Source organism: Brachyhypopomus gauderio, chromosome 3 (assembly GCF_052324685.1).
Source record: "Brachyhypopomus gauderio isolate BG-103 chromosome 3, BGAUD_0.2, whole genome shotgun sequence".
Taxonomy (NCBI): domain Eukaryota; kingdom Metazoa; phylum Chordata; class Actinopteri; order Gymnotiformes; family Hypopomidae; genus Brachyhypopomus; species Brachyhypopomus gauderio.
In genome coordinates this window covers 39,066,237-39,080,489 of record NC_135213.1, presented here as the reverse complement: position 1 = coordinate 39,080,489, position 14,253 = coordinate 39,066,237, and the positions used below count along the sequence as shown (strand labels likewise).

At 41.2% G+C, this 14,253-nt stretch overlaps 1 protein-coding gene and 1 long non-coding RNA gene across 2 annotated transcripts in view; both read left to right on the top strand.

The window, feature by feature from the left end:
* Positions 1-14,253, top strand: part of nsmfb (NMDA receptor synaptonuclear signaling and neuronal migration factor b) — a 47,094-nt gene that overhangs the window by 1,609 nt on the left and 31,232 nt on the right. The window lies entirely within an intron of this gene.
* Positions 4,213-12,802, top strand: LOC143509484 (uncharacterized). The gene is made up of 6 exons (XR_013129686.1): positions 4,213-4,662; positions 6,633-6,757; positions 11,250-11,412; positions 11,653-11,845; positions 12,044-12,151; positions 12,707-12,802. It is a non-coding gene; the product is annotated as an uncharacterized LOC143509484 (long non-coding RNA).

The following is a 14,253-nucleotide window of genomic DNA, read 5'->3' as shown; positions in this document are numbered from 1 at the left end:
TTAAAAACCACTAATCTCAAACAGACAATGGAGGCTCAGTCATGGTTTAATATTATGATGAATTTGGGTGTGAAGTTATCTCTGTGATCCATTTAAATACTCCTTCTTCCCTTTCATCGCGCACTAAGCCCACCTGCCTGTCTGTGCGGCTGACTTCTAAACTCATCTGACACGGATGCTGTTTGCTGAGCAGGGAACAGGGTCATGTTTCAGTTTGGACACTGAATCCCCACAGAAACCTCCATTTCTACCTGTTGTTGTTGTTATTATTGTTGTTGTGTGTTCCTCTGCAGTTATCAGCTGCTTCATCACTTACATCAATCTGATCAAATATGCCATTCTGTTGAATCCTGATGGCGCTGCTGAAATCCCCTAACCCAGAGTTACATTAATAATGAGTTGTGGATGAACCACTTTCTTACCCTAGAGCAGGCGTGCTGTCTGAGGCCCCACGCTGCAATTTATTCTGTTCGCTGGATGACTCTTGTCAAAATCACCTTTTCTCAGCAGCAAGTCATGTTAGCTTATGGTACCAATTCCAGTATATTTCTCTTTTTGGTACAACACAAAAGATCTCATGACAGTATTTAGGTATGCATTGTTCACTTGGCTTTTTATAGTCCCTATTGTTTATATTTTGGGGGTATTTTTAGAAGCAGGCAGCATTTTAAGCGCAGGTAGCCGGACACGTAGAGGGTGGTACAGTAAACAGACGCCACTCTCTCAGCTGCTGATGTAACCCACCAGTAATAGCGCAGTCACACCTGAGGGTCATAATTGTGTAAGCTCCTTTCTCAAATGGACCAGGATCTGGCCTGCACATTGCATTCCTCTGGAAAATTGTGCTAAATGTTTGCTTTCCAAAAAAGTATTTGCTCTGCATTCGAGAACCAAAAAAATCTTAAAGCCCCTGTTAACTTGGTTTCACACATTAAAATATTTTAATAGTCAGGACATACTTTGGAATAAGCATTTATCAATGTTTAAATTCAAGAAAATTTTTTTAAACAGTATTAAAACAATTAAACAAACAATTAAACAACTATTTAATAATAGTTTAATGATCCAAAAATCATCAGTGTGTGTAAGATCGCATAATGATGGGTAGTGGTTGTCAACATTAACAACCACTATAAAATCCACCATAAAACCGTAAATGACTAAACGTGATTCCAGAATGCTAGCAGTCTTAGCTAGGGTTTACTCAGTCATAAAGAGGATGAATTATGTGCAGATAAGCCGTTTTATATGACGGTCTGCTTTCAGATGAGAGTGTGGTTTCACTAGGCCTTTTATCAAATCCTAATAAAAAGAGGATTTGACAAAAAGGATGTCCGTGATTTAATATTTATCTCCTAGGAGATTATTTTTAAATCGTAGCGTTATATTGTAAAACTCTGCGTGCGCTGTCAGTCCTCGTAATCATTTACCCACTCACTTTAATCTCCTACAAACTGACTCACGATGCGTGAAACTCCAACGTCCAACAGTGAAATGACACAGAAGACTGTGAACGTTCCCGATCCTGCCCCAACACGGCGGGTAGGTGACGTAAACATTTTGCTGATTCTAATTGCTAATATTGGTGGCCTGATAACAGAGCCGGAGTGGCTAATCTGGAGATTCGGGAGGATTCCAGATGGGCCAGCTCATGTCAATCTCTAGTTTGGGCTGATTGGGAGGGGAAAATAATTTTGGGCCGGATTTGGGCATGAAACTCCCGGGCTGAAAAAGGGGCCCACTCCGGCCCTGCCTGATAATACAATACGAGGACACCACTATTATTATACTGCAGCACTCAAAGCACCAAACATACAATATGATCAGTTAACAGTGAGATTTGTTGGTCTGAACATCAGTGGTAGAATGATGCAATTAAATCCTCTCATGTTGTCATTTAGGTGATATTACGTCTGGGAGCAATATGTGGAAAATAATGCACTGGCCCTCAACTACAGGACATTTCAGTCAGCTGCCTTGTGTTATGAAAATCGAATATACCACATAACGCTTTCTACTTTATATTCTATCTGTGTTGTCCACTACCTGTTCCCTATGACCCCATTCAATTGAACTGGTATATAGATGCACTACAAAACCTAATTATGTGAATTACACATGTGCATGAATTATAGAAGACCTGCATTTAAATTATTAAAAAGTAAGTAATACATATACACATGTAGAGTTCCACTTTATACTGTGCAGGTATATATATATATATATATATATATATATATATAGTAATGAATGATAGTGCCATTCGATTGACTGATTGACTGCAATATAGTGAATACGGTGAATGACAATATAGTGAATGACAAGTCAGTTTGCAGCCTTATGCAAATGAGTGTAACATCCAGTGTGCAAGTACTGGTAGTAGATGAATCGTCATAGCAACAAACTCTATAGACACTAGCACACTAGCACAACCTCTCTACGCAGACGTAGTTCCTCTTTCCTCTCCTCACTGCAGTCTTTGTAGCTGAATTCTGTCAGTTAGACCACGATCAAGTCTAATTGCCTATAGAGTTATATTAGGATTAAACCCCTATATAGGGTTATATTAGGATTAAACCCCTATATAGAGTTATATTAGGATTAAACCCCTATATAGGGTTATATTGAGTCTAAATGCAGAAACCAAAAGGCAAGTCACAGAAATTATATTATACTGCACATTTCACCAACAAGTCAAAGTGCTATAAAAATGAAAACTATAATTATATACCCTGGTGTTTGCATTTGCATCTGTCAGACATGCTTAACCAGAACTACTTAAATATCTCTGGGTACTGTAGCACGTATGGGTCTCGATGGCCTTGGTCTACCTGCAGTCCTAGGGGAGCTTCAGTATAAACATGGACCCTATATGCTGCCAGGATTATGAGATGTCTATGAAGGGTGAATGTATTTTTGTTAAAGGGCTGAATGTACAGTAATTATTCTAATTAAAGCACGAAACTGTCTGTAGTCTTGGGACTGAACAGTTAAGATGTAATTACTAGCATGTAAGCATGTAATTACCAGCGTTGCGCTGCTATTGTGTGCGTTTGTGTGTGTGTCTGTGTGTGTGTGTGTGTGTGTGTGTGTGTGTGTGTGTTGGGCAGTATTCTGTGTTGTAATCAGTGACAGGGGTGGTTGCTTCCTCTTAATGCTATAGCATTTTCCTATATCTGTGTGCAGTGTCTTATGTAAGAGTGTTTTGTACAACACCACTCAATTATTGGCTTTTATGTTTTCAATTGAAATGTGCTATAAAAAATCTAAGACAATCTAATACACCCCTCCCCCAGACCCACTGGTAAACGGTACAGCAGGCCCAAACGGCGTCTTTTAAATGAGATCAATATATGCGTGACTGACTGTCTTAACTTGCTGTCACCTTATTGTGTATTTGCTCATGTTGTTTATGCACAGGAAAAAAAGGTGATCTGAGTTGAGGAGAATTATTAAACTGATCATGAAGTGACTGTCACGAGAAGAGCTGTAGCCGTGGAGCGGACAGTGAGTCATTCTTGAGATCTCACAGTAAGCTCGCATAAACTCTCGCTGTCAATATAGTTGACTGGGCATGGACAGAAAAGGAGAGGAAAGAAAAGAGACTGAGAGAGAGAAGGAGAGAGACTGGGAGAGAGAGAGAAAGATAGCAAGGAAGATGAAAAGAGAGGGAGAGAAAGAGGAAGTGAGAAAAAGTGAGAAAGCGAGCAAGAGAAAGAGAGAGAAAAAGAGCAAGAAAGATGCAAAGAGAGGAGGAGAGAAAGAGTAAGTGAGAAAAAAGTGAGAAAGAAAGAGAGAGTGAATGTGTGGACTGGAGTGGGAGGGAATACGAGAACAGGAGATCAAGAGATCGAATGAGCCAACTTGGATTGTACTGGTTCAATTTATTGTAACGCTCAATTACAGCTGAGGCAGCGGGAGGGGGGATGGGGGGATTAGAGAGGAGGAGGAGAGAAGGAAAAGTGGTCGTGTGACGTAGCCGCTCAGTGTATGGTGAAGCGGCGTGAACAAACTACGCTCTTAATGGAATTAGCGGCTCGCGAGGCCAGAGGGCTGACGCCCCCGTCTGGGTTTACCTCGGGGCCGCGTCCGCCTCAGTGACACCGTGCAAACATCCCGCGAGTCTGTTTTTACACGGAGGTACAAACTGTTCAGCTGGAAGTCTTGTGCACGTGTGTGTGTGTGTGTGTGTGTGTGTGTGTGTGTGTTTGTTTTTGTGAAAAATCAGTACAAATGTCATAATACACAGTCACGAAGTTAGGACTCATGTAAAAGTCAGTACCAAAAACCATGTCCTAACTTTTCTGACGATGCTACGGTGTTCAGAGAGGTATAATGTATCTCTGTAATTGATATCGCGAAAGTACTAAATTTTAACAATCGTCAGAACAAATCTGGGTGTGGGTGTGGCAATTTGGCTGAAGTGTGTGCACGCCACCAGCGGATTATTGAGGAACTGCAAGCAAAGCCACGCACACTTCGGAAGACGCGTCAGCTATTCCCGGATGTGACGTCAGTAGTCTACTAGGAAGCATCCAATCCATCCAATACTCATTAGATAAACAAATAATCCTTCGAGCGTTCGCGGCAAAATTACGTCACGTTTTTCCCGGGAAAATTGGAGAAGTTGGACGGAGAGCTTTTATTACCTGCGTGGATGTGGTAAGTTAAAAAACATATTTTTTTCTTGTTAATGTTTTTAGAGTATTTGACAACCTTATTATATACGTGTCTATATTAATTTGTTTTTCTTTCTTCATGCGCTTAGAACAAATTACTTTTAAATGCGTTACCTAGAGTGAAACACTTTGCTGTTAAATTCGTATGTTTAACCTGGCAAGTGTCCGTCCAGTTTATCAGACTTAGATTTCTTTACGAGTTATTTTATCAGTATAAGTAACAGCAAGGGATCCGTGTTATGTAGTTGTTTTTATATAAATTATGTAATAAATTTGACATCTTCGAATTAGATATATCCAAATCTCCACTTAGTCGATTCAGCTCTCGTCAGTCATCATAATTGGGTTTTTGTTACACGCCGCTTAAAGCTGGGCGTACACTGTGCGATTTTTGGCCCATTTTCAGCCGATTTTTCACTCGTGTGACTATCTTTGCGATCGGGCTGAGTTTCGGCTCAATCGCGTGTCGTGCATCGTATAGTTTACACAGGTAAACGAGGAGCGATTCACACCTCACGACCAACTCCCGATCAGAAATCGCAGCGTCGCAAGAATATCAAACATGTTTGATATTCAAATCGCTCCTCGTGAGAGTATCGCACTGTTGAAGCAGCTCTACGAGCCGACTCTCCTTTTAAACCCTGCGATTTAGTCGTACAGTTTGAGATGGAGCTGAGTACACCATTTAAAATATCGTACAGTGTATGCCCAGCTTTACTCTGGCTCCGTGTCAGTTCCTTTGCGCGAGCGGTATTACATGCTTTTTCAACACGGCAGAGTGGGGGAAGGGTGGAGACAGTTGTGTAATGGCGGACGTCAGAAAGTTGTGCTGAATTTAAACATATATTTACACATATATAATTTATTTAATTGTTAGGAAAATGTATATTTTGAATGTATATTTTGAACATTTCCAGAAATATTCCAAATACTTAGTCGATTGAGATCTGTAATACGCTAACCCTAATCCTGTCCGCATTAGAATGGGGGAGGAGGGGTGCCAGTTACGTTTCTCAGCTTTGCAGAGTGGGGGAGGGGTGGAGACTAAGCAGAGAGGGGGAGGAGTTAGGGTTAGGGTTAGGGTTAGAGTGGCGAGTTCTGAACTTTGAGGGATTTAGCTGGGCAGTGCAAGTTGCTGTTCGGGTGGGGGAAGGTGCACTGGTGACGTTTGCAGTTGTGAAATGGCGGACGTCAGAAAGTTGTGCTGAATTTATATAATGTATGTATGTATGTATGTGTATATATATATATATATATATTATATATATATATGTATGTATGTATGTATGTGTATATATATATATATATGTATATATATATATATATATGTAATTGTTAGGAAAATGTATATTTTGAACATTTCTAGAAATATACCAAATATTTAGTCGATTGAGATCTGTAACCCTAATCCTGTCTGCATTAGAATGGGGGAGGGGTGCCAGTTACGTTTTGAGCTTTGCAGAGTGGGGGAGGGGAGCAGAGGAAGCAGAGTGAGGTATTCTGTGAGAACGAATCGCTTTATAAATAGTGCTGTGAAAATAGGGTTTTTTTTTTATTTATTTTTTTTTTTTAACTCAACTTTAGTTTAGGAAATAATGGTTAATTGCAGTTTTAAAGAAGCAACGATAAACAGACATTCACTTACTGGAATTATCTAAAGTATTTATGTATTGATATTTCCAAATACATATTTTAGAGGCGATCAACATAAAGGCAACATATTTAAGTTAAAGCTGTAAAAATTGTCAGTGTCTGGTCTACATATTCAAAAAGAACATCCAGTATTCTGAAAAGCACGAGGGCCTTTTTGTGTTTGTTTTGAAGTTATTATGCTTCTAGAATTTTTTATTGGAATTAAGATTGGAATTGGAATTAAGATGTTTTTAGGCTGACCTAAAATGAATAAACATTTAATGTTTATTTCCATGTAATTCAGAATTTTATTGTCCCTAGACAATCCTGTACAAACATGTCAAAAAGAAGAACCAGGCTTAGTCCGGTAGAAGATGCTACTGGGCATGTTATTTCTCAAAAAGATAAACCTTGGTTTGAAGAAAGACTCATAAATGCATATAAAGGTAAGCCTTAATTCATGAGTTTTCCTTAATGACTTCATGATTTGGTTTAGCACATGAAGGTGAAGTTCTTAATTGAAGGTTTTCAAGTAGACACATCTCTTCATCCACATTTCACTACATTAAGCCCACACCACCATACCCAGTCTACACCTGGCCCCATTGACACCGTTAATGTGTACTCCGTCCCACCAGTTCCATATAAATTTTTACCTATTTCATCATCAAACACTAATTACAGAATAGATCCATACTGGCACACTGTCATGCCCAACTCCGCCCCCCTCGATTGTCCTGCCTTGTTTCCCCATTGCCATAGTTCCCTTCTGTCTGTCACGCCCCTGTCCTCAGTGTTCCCACCTGTGTCTTGTTTAGTTTCCCTGTCCCAGTGTATTTTAGTCCTTCTGTTTCAGCCATCTGCGTCAGTCATTGTGTTTGTGAGTACTCCTTTATCCTGCCCTGCCTTGCTCTGCTCTCCATTCCGTGTAGTCTCTCTGTCTTTGTCTAGGTTTTGTTTTCTAGAGTGCTTTGTGTTTTTACATCTACCTGTTTTCCTGTGCGCTGATCTCTCCTTGCCTGCTTATCGTTTCTCCCTTGCTTCCCCAGTATTCCGGTTTGGTCAGTTCTGTTTGGTCTTCCTTATGTTCCTTACCATGTTTCCTACTTGCCCGTGACATTTCTGTTTCCCTCTGAGCTCATTGTCTTTTGCCATAGTCTATTTTCCCTGATCTAGTGTTCCCTACCTGGTTATTCTCTCGTAGTTTTATGCTTTCAGTCTAGCGTTGTCCTTCCGTCATTCCACCCTCCCGATAAGTGTTCTGCATTTAAGAATATAACACGAACACAGTAACTAGATTCCTGTGTTCTGTACCCCTAGTGTTTAAAACCGTATGTTTTATTCTGTTCTTTTATCTCGGTTGATTATATTAGAAATATGCATTCGTGGTTGCTTGTATGTCTGTCGTCTTGAGTTGAACTAGGTCTCTGGTAGCATGTTTAATATTTTTGTTCTGGTAGTGTGTTGCTTGTTTGCTGTGTCATTAAGTTTATGTACCCTTTAGTGTACATCCCCTTCTACCTGATTGTTCTCCTTGGTTCTATTGTTTATTTCATTTAATAAATTATTTTAAAACTTGCGGTTGCATCACACCCGCCCCTTGATACGTTATACACACCCAGTGACTAATGCCATCCCCAGCCCCACTTGCACTGTTAATGTCCACCTATGCTATAAGGCACCCTGTGTAACTATAACTCACGGACTCCACTCTAGCTTTATTACCTCATCCTTACACCCTGACCAACCAACCTCATCCTTAAACTAAACTTAAACTTTATTGATCCCACAAGTGGAAAATTCAGTTCCCCCGGGACCACGGTGTAAAGCACAGAGATCCCAGAGTGGCCACACCCTGACCAACCAACCTCATCCTTACACCCTGACCAACCAACCAACCTCATCCTTACACCCTGACCAACCAACCAACCAACCTCATCCTTACACCCTGACCAACCAACCAACCAACCTCATCCTTACACCCTGACCAACCAACCAACCTCATCCTTACACCTTGACCAACCAACCTCATCCTTACACCTTGACCAACCAACCTCATCCTTACACCTTGACCAACCAACCTCATCCTTACACCTTGACCAACCAACCTCATCCTTACACCCTGACCAACCAACCTCATCCTTACACCCTGACCAACCAACCTCATCCTTACACCCTGACCAACCAACCTCATCCTTACACCCTGACCAACCAACCTCATCCTTACACCCTGACCAACCAACCAACCAACCTCATCCTTACAACCTGACCAACCAACCTCATCCTTACACCCTGACCAACCAACCTCATCCTTACACCCTGACCAACCAACCTCATCCTTACACCCTGACCAACCAACCAACCAACCTCATTCTTACACCCTGACCAACCAACCAACCTCATCCTTACACCCTGACCAACCAACCAACCTCATCCTTACACCCTAACCAACCAACCAACCTCATTCTTACACCCTGACCAACCAACCAACCTCATCCTTACACCCTAACCAACCAACCAACCTCATCCTTACACCCTGACCAACCAACCAACCTCATCCTTACACCCTGACCAACCAACCAACCTCATCCTTACACCCTGACCAACCAACCAACCTCATCCTTACACCCTGACCAACCAACCAACCTCATCCTTACACCCTGACCAACCAACCAACCTCATCCTTACACCCTGACCAACCAACCAACCTCATCCTTACACCCTGACCAACCAACCAACCTCATCCTTACACCCTGACCAACCAACCAACCTCATCCTTACACCCTGACCAACCAACCAACCTCATTCTTACACCCTGACCAACCAACCAACCTCATCCTTACACCCTGACCAACCAACCAACCTCATCCTTACACCCTGACCAGCCAACCAACCTCATCCTTACACCCTGACCAACCAACCAACCAACCTCATCCTTACACCCTGACCAACCAACCAACCAACCTCATCCTTACACCCTGACCAACCAACCAACCAACCTCATCCTTACACCCTGACCAACCAACCAACCAACCTCATCCTTACACCCTGACCAACCAACCAACCAACCAACCAACCTCATCCTTACACCCTGACCAACCAACCAACCAACCTCATCCTTACACCCTGACCAACCAACCAACCAACCAACCTCATCCTTACACCCTGACCAACCAACCAACCTCATCCTTACACCCTGACCAACCAACCAACCTCATCCTTACACCCTGACCAACCAACCAACCTCATCCTTACACCCTGACCAACCAACCAACCTCATCCTTACACCCTGACCAACCAACCAACCTCATCCTTACACCCTGACCAACCAACCAACCTCATCCTTACACCCTGACCAACAAACCAACCTCATCCTTACACCCTGACCAACAAACCAACCTCATCCTTACACCCTGACCAACAAACCAACCTCATCCTTACACCCTGACCAACCAACCAACCAACCAACCTCATCCTTACACCCTGACCAACCAACCAACCAACCTCATCCTTACACCCTGACCAACCAACCAACCAACCAACCTCATCCTTACACCCTGACCAACCAACCAACCAACCTCATCCTTACACCTTGACCAACCAACCAACCAACCAACCTCATCCTTACACCCTGACCAACCAACCAACCTCATCCTTACACCCTGACCAACCAACCAACCTCATCCTTACACCCTGACCAACCAACCAACCTCATCCTTACACCCTGACCAACCAACCAACCTCATCCTTACACCCTGACCAACCAACCAACCTCATCCTTACACCCTGACCAACCAACCAACCTCATCCTTACACCCTGACCAACAAACCAACCTCATCCTTACACCCTGACCAACAAACCAACCTCATCCTTACACCCTGACCAACAAACCAACCTCATCCTTACACCCTGACCAGCCAACCAACCTCATCCTTACACCCTGACCAACCAACCAACCTCATCCTTACACCCTGACCAACCAACCAACCTCATCCTTACACCCTGACCAACCAACCAACCTCATCCTTACACCCTGACCAACCAACCAACCTCATCCTTACACCCTGACCAACCAACCAACCTCATCCTTACACCCTGACCAACCAACCAACCAACCAACCTCATCCTTACACCCTGACCAACCAACCAACCAACCTCATCCTTACACCTTGACCAACCAACCAACCAACCAACCTCATCCTTACACCCTGACCAACCAACCAACCTCATCCTTACACCCTGACCAACCAACCAACCTCATCCTTACACCCTGACCAACCAACCAACCTCATCCTTACACCCTGACCAACCAACCAACCTCATCCTTACACCCTGACCAACCAACCAACCTCATCCTTACACCCTGACCAACCAACCAACCTCATCCTTACACCCTGACCAACAAACCAACCTCATCCTTACACCCTGACCAACAAACCAACCTCATCCTTACACCCTGACCAACAAACCAACCTCATCCTTACACCCTGACCAGCCAACCAACCTCATCCTTACACCCTGACCAACCAACCAACCTCATCCTTACACCCTGACCAACCAACCAACCTCATCCTTACACCCTGACCAACCAACCAACCTCATCCTTACACCCTGACCAACTAGTTTTGAAATGTACCGTAGCAGATTATATCCTTGTCAGCTTTAGATCCAGCAGCCCTGGGTACTGTTCTGCAGCCCTTTGCAACATATATCTCAATTACTTTTTTTAACCCAATAATTTGTTGGTTATTTTATACAACCATTTCTATTTGATGCCTGAAGATGCTTAGTCGTTACTGTCCTCTGCTTACATGATCAATGTACATGTTAGAGCTCTTTATTTAGCAGCAGCATCCTCCAAAATCTTTGCATTTTAGATTCATTGTCTTTAAATTAAACAAAAATGTCCTTTACATTTAATTTCTGTTCTATTTTAGGAAGGGGAGTGTTTGCCCTCATGCACATTGAGAGTGGATGCTTTGTGCTTGAATATAAAGGAAAACTTATTTCACAAAAGGAGAGTTTTAAAAGACAAAGAAGATATACAGAAAAACAAAATGGGTTTTTGTTTGACTTTGAGTGGAATGGAAGCTCATGGTGGTACGTCACGCTGTAAATTTCTAAACATTTCTCTGTTAGTTTAGTTGCTAACTTGCATGCAAGATAAAATCACATTGTGCCTGAAATGTGCTGATTTTGTATTTTTATTTTTTCAGGGGTTTATCTATAGTAGATATTAAAATATTTTGTGCAATTGGTATATTTCCTGTAACATACTACTAATCCATCAATGTTCATGTATTGAGTGGAATACATCTAAGATAAGAATGTTTCTTTCAGCATTGATGCTTCTGAAGAGGATGGGACACTTGGCAGGCTTGTGAATGATGATGCAAAAAATGCCAACTGTAAAATGAAGAAAATTGTAGTTAATGGCAGGCCACACCTGTGTTTATTCGCGATCAAGAATATACTCCCGGGGGAAGAAATAACATACGATTATGGAGACAGTGCTTGGCCGTGGCGTTCACTGGTGAGTAAAAAAAAACACTGAAAAACAATATATGGGAACGATCATCTCTTGCACCATATTTGGGCACCTGTTTGGGTAGTTTGTTTTTGTATCTGAGATAGAGATGTAATGGATGACGGTGTTTAGCTGAATGTTAGTAAAATGTTACACAATTTTACATGATTTTGTATACTAATTGACTTTGTTTTGTCATAAAAGGTTAAAGTTAATATTTCAAAGAAAGACATGTTACAGAAAAAACGTTTTGGTGAACCTGAACCTTCTCTGGCTTCTGAGAGACTGGAACAAATAAACACTATTTCACAGGTACAATCTGTCTATATACTCAACACTCACTTAGATGTCCTGAAATAACATTCAGAGGCACTGTTGGGGTGAAATTTAAATAACCTGCTAAGCCTTAATGTGCTTTGACTTTTTATTAATAAATTTTCTGAAGGTTGATGGCAAAAAATTCTTAATGGGAAATTTTTAGACTGGTGTAGAGTCTACAATGTCATAACAGTTGTCTGTGTGATGTCCTAATTGTTTGTGTATTTGTTTTGCTGTTTAACATTTTTCTATGTACTAAACACATTTAGTTTTTGCCAATAATGTTTAAGATAGCAATGGAATTTGTATTTTTACATAGTTTTACAATAGCTGAGATGTGCAGAGAGCATATTTCACCAATTCTGATCAGCTTGAAGTGTAAATTGTCCTGATATTGGACTGGAACAGTGTGTGTGTGGTCCTAATTATTCATCTTGGCGTAATTGATGTTTAATAAACTGTAATTGATCCTGCTTTAACTACTAATTGTGTTTTTTCTGCTATTGTGGCATTATTAATGGTGATTATGAAATATGTGTGTTCATTTAGAATGTCAGCAGTGACATGCAAGAAGACAAAATGACCAGATCTCCTGGTGAACCTGAACCCTCACTGCCTTCTGATGGGTGCACACCTGTCCCTCCTGCTGAATGGGTAAATTTGATAGCAATGGAATTTTTATTTTTACATAGTTTTACAATAGTTGAGATGTGCAGAGAGCATATTTCACCAATTCTGACCTGCTTGAAGTGTAACTTGTCCTGATATTGGACTGGACCTGAAAGTGTGTGTGTGTGTGGTCCTAATTATTCACCTTAGCGTAATTGATGTTTAATAAACTGTAATTGATCCTGTTTTAACTACTAATTGTGTTTTTTCTGCTATTGTGGCATTATTAATGGTGATTATGAAATATGTGTGTTCATTTAGAATGTCAGCAGTGACATGCAAAAAGACAAAATGACCAGATCTCCTGGTGAACCTGAACCCTCACTGGCTTCTGATGGGTGCACACCTGGCCCTCCTGCTGAATGGGTAAATTTGATAGCAATGGAATTTTTATTTTTACCTAGTTTTACAATAGTTAAGATGTGCAGAGAGCACATTTCACCAATTCTGACCTGCTTGAAGTGTAACTTGTCCTGATATTGGACTGGACCTGAAAGTGTGTGTGTGTGTGGTCCTAATTATTCACCTTGGCGTAATTGATGTTTAATAAACTGTAATTGATCCTGCTTTAACTACTAATTGTGTTTTTTCTGCTATTGTGGCATTATTAATGGTGATTATGAAATATGTGTGTTCATTTAGAATGTCAGCAGTGACATGCAAGAAGACAAAATGACCAGATCTCCTGGTGAACCTGAACCCTCACTGGCTTCTGATGGGTGCACACCTGTCCCTCCTGCTGAATGGGTAAATTTGATAGCAATGGAATTTTTATTTTTACATAGTTTTACAATAGTTGAGATGTGCAGAGAGCATATTTCACCAATTCTGACCTGCTTGAAGTGTAACTTGTCCTGATATTGGACTGGACCTGAAAGTGTGTGTGTGTGTGGTCCTAATTATTCACCTTAGCGTAATTGATGTTTAATAAACTGTAATTGATCCTGTTTTAACTACTAATTGTGTTTTTTCTGCTATTGTGGCATTATTAATGGTGATTATGAAATATGTGTGTTCATTTAGAATGTCAGCAGTGACATGCAAAAAGACAAAATGACCAGATCTCCTGGTGAACCTGAACCCTCACTGGCTTCTGATGGGTGCACACCTGGCCCTCCTGCTGAATGGGTAAATTTGATAGCAATGGAATTTTTATTTTTACATAGTTTTACAATAGTTGAGATGTGCAGAGAGCATATTTCACCAATTCCGACCTGCTTGAAGTGTAACTTGTCCTGATATTGGACTGGACCTGAAAGTGTGTGTGTGTGTGGTCCTAATTATTCACCTTGGCGTAATTGATGTTTAATAAACTGTAATTGATCCTGCTTTAACTACTAATTGTGTTTTTTCTGCTATTGTGGCATTATTAATGGTGATTATGAAATATGTGTGTTCATTTAGAATGTCAGCAGTGACATGCAAGA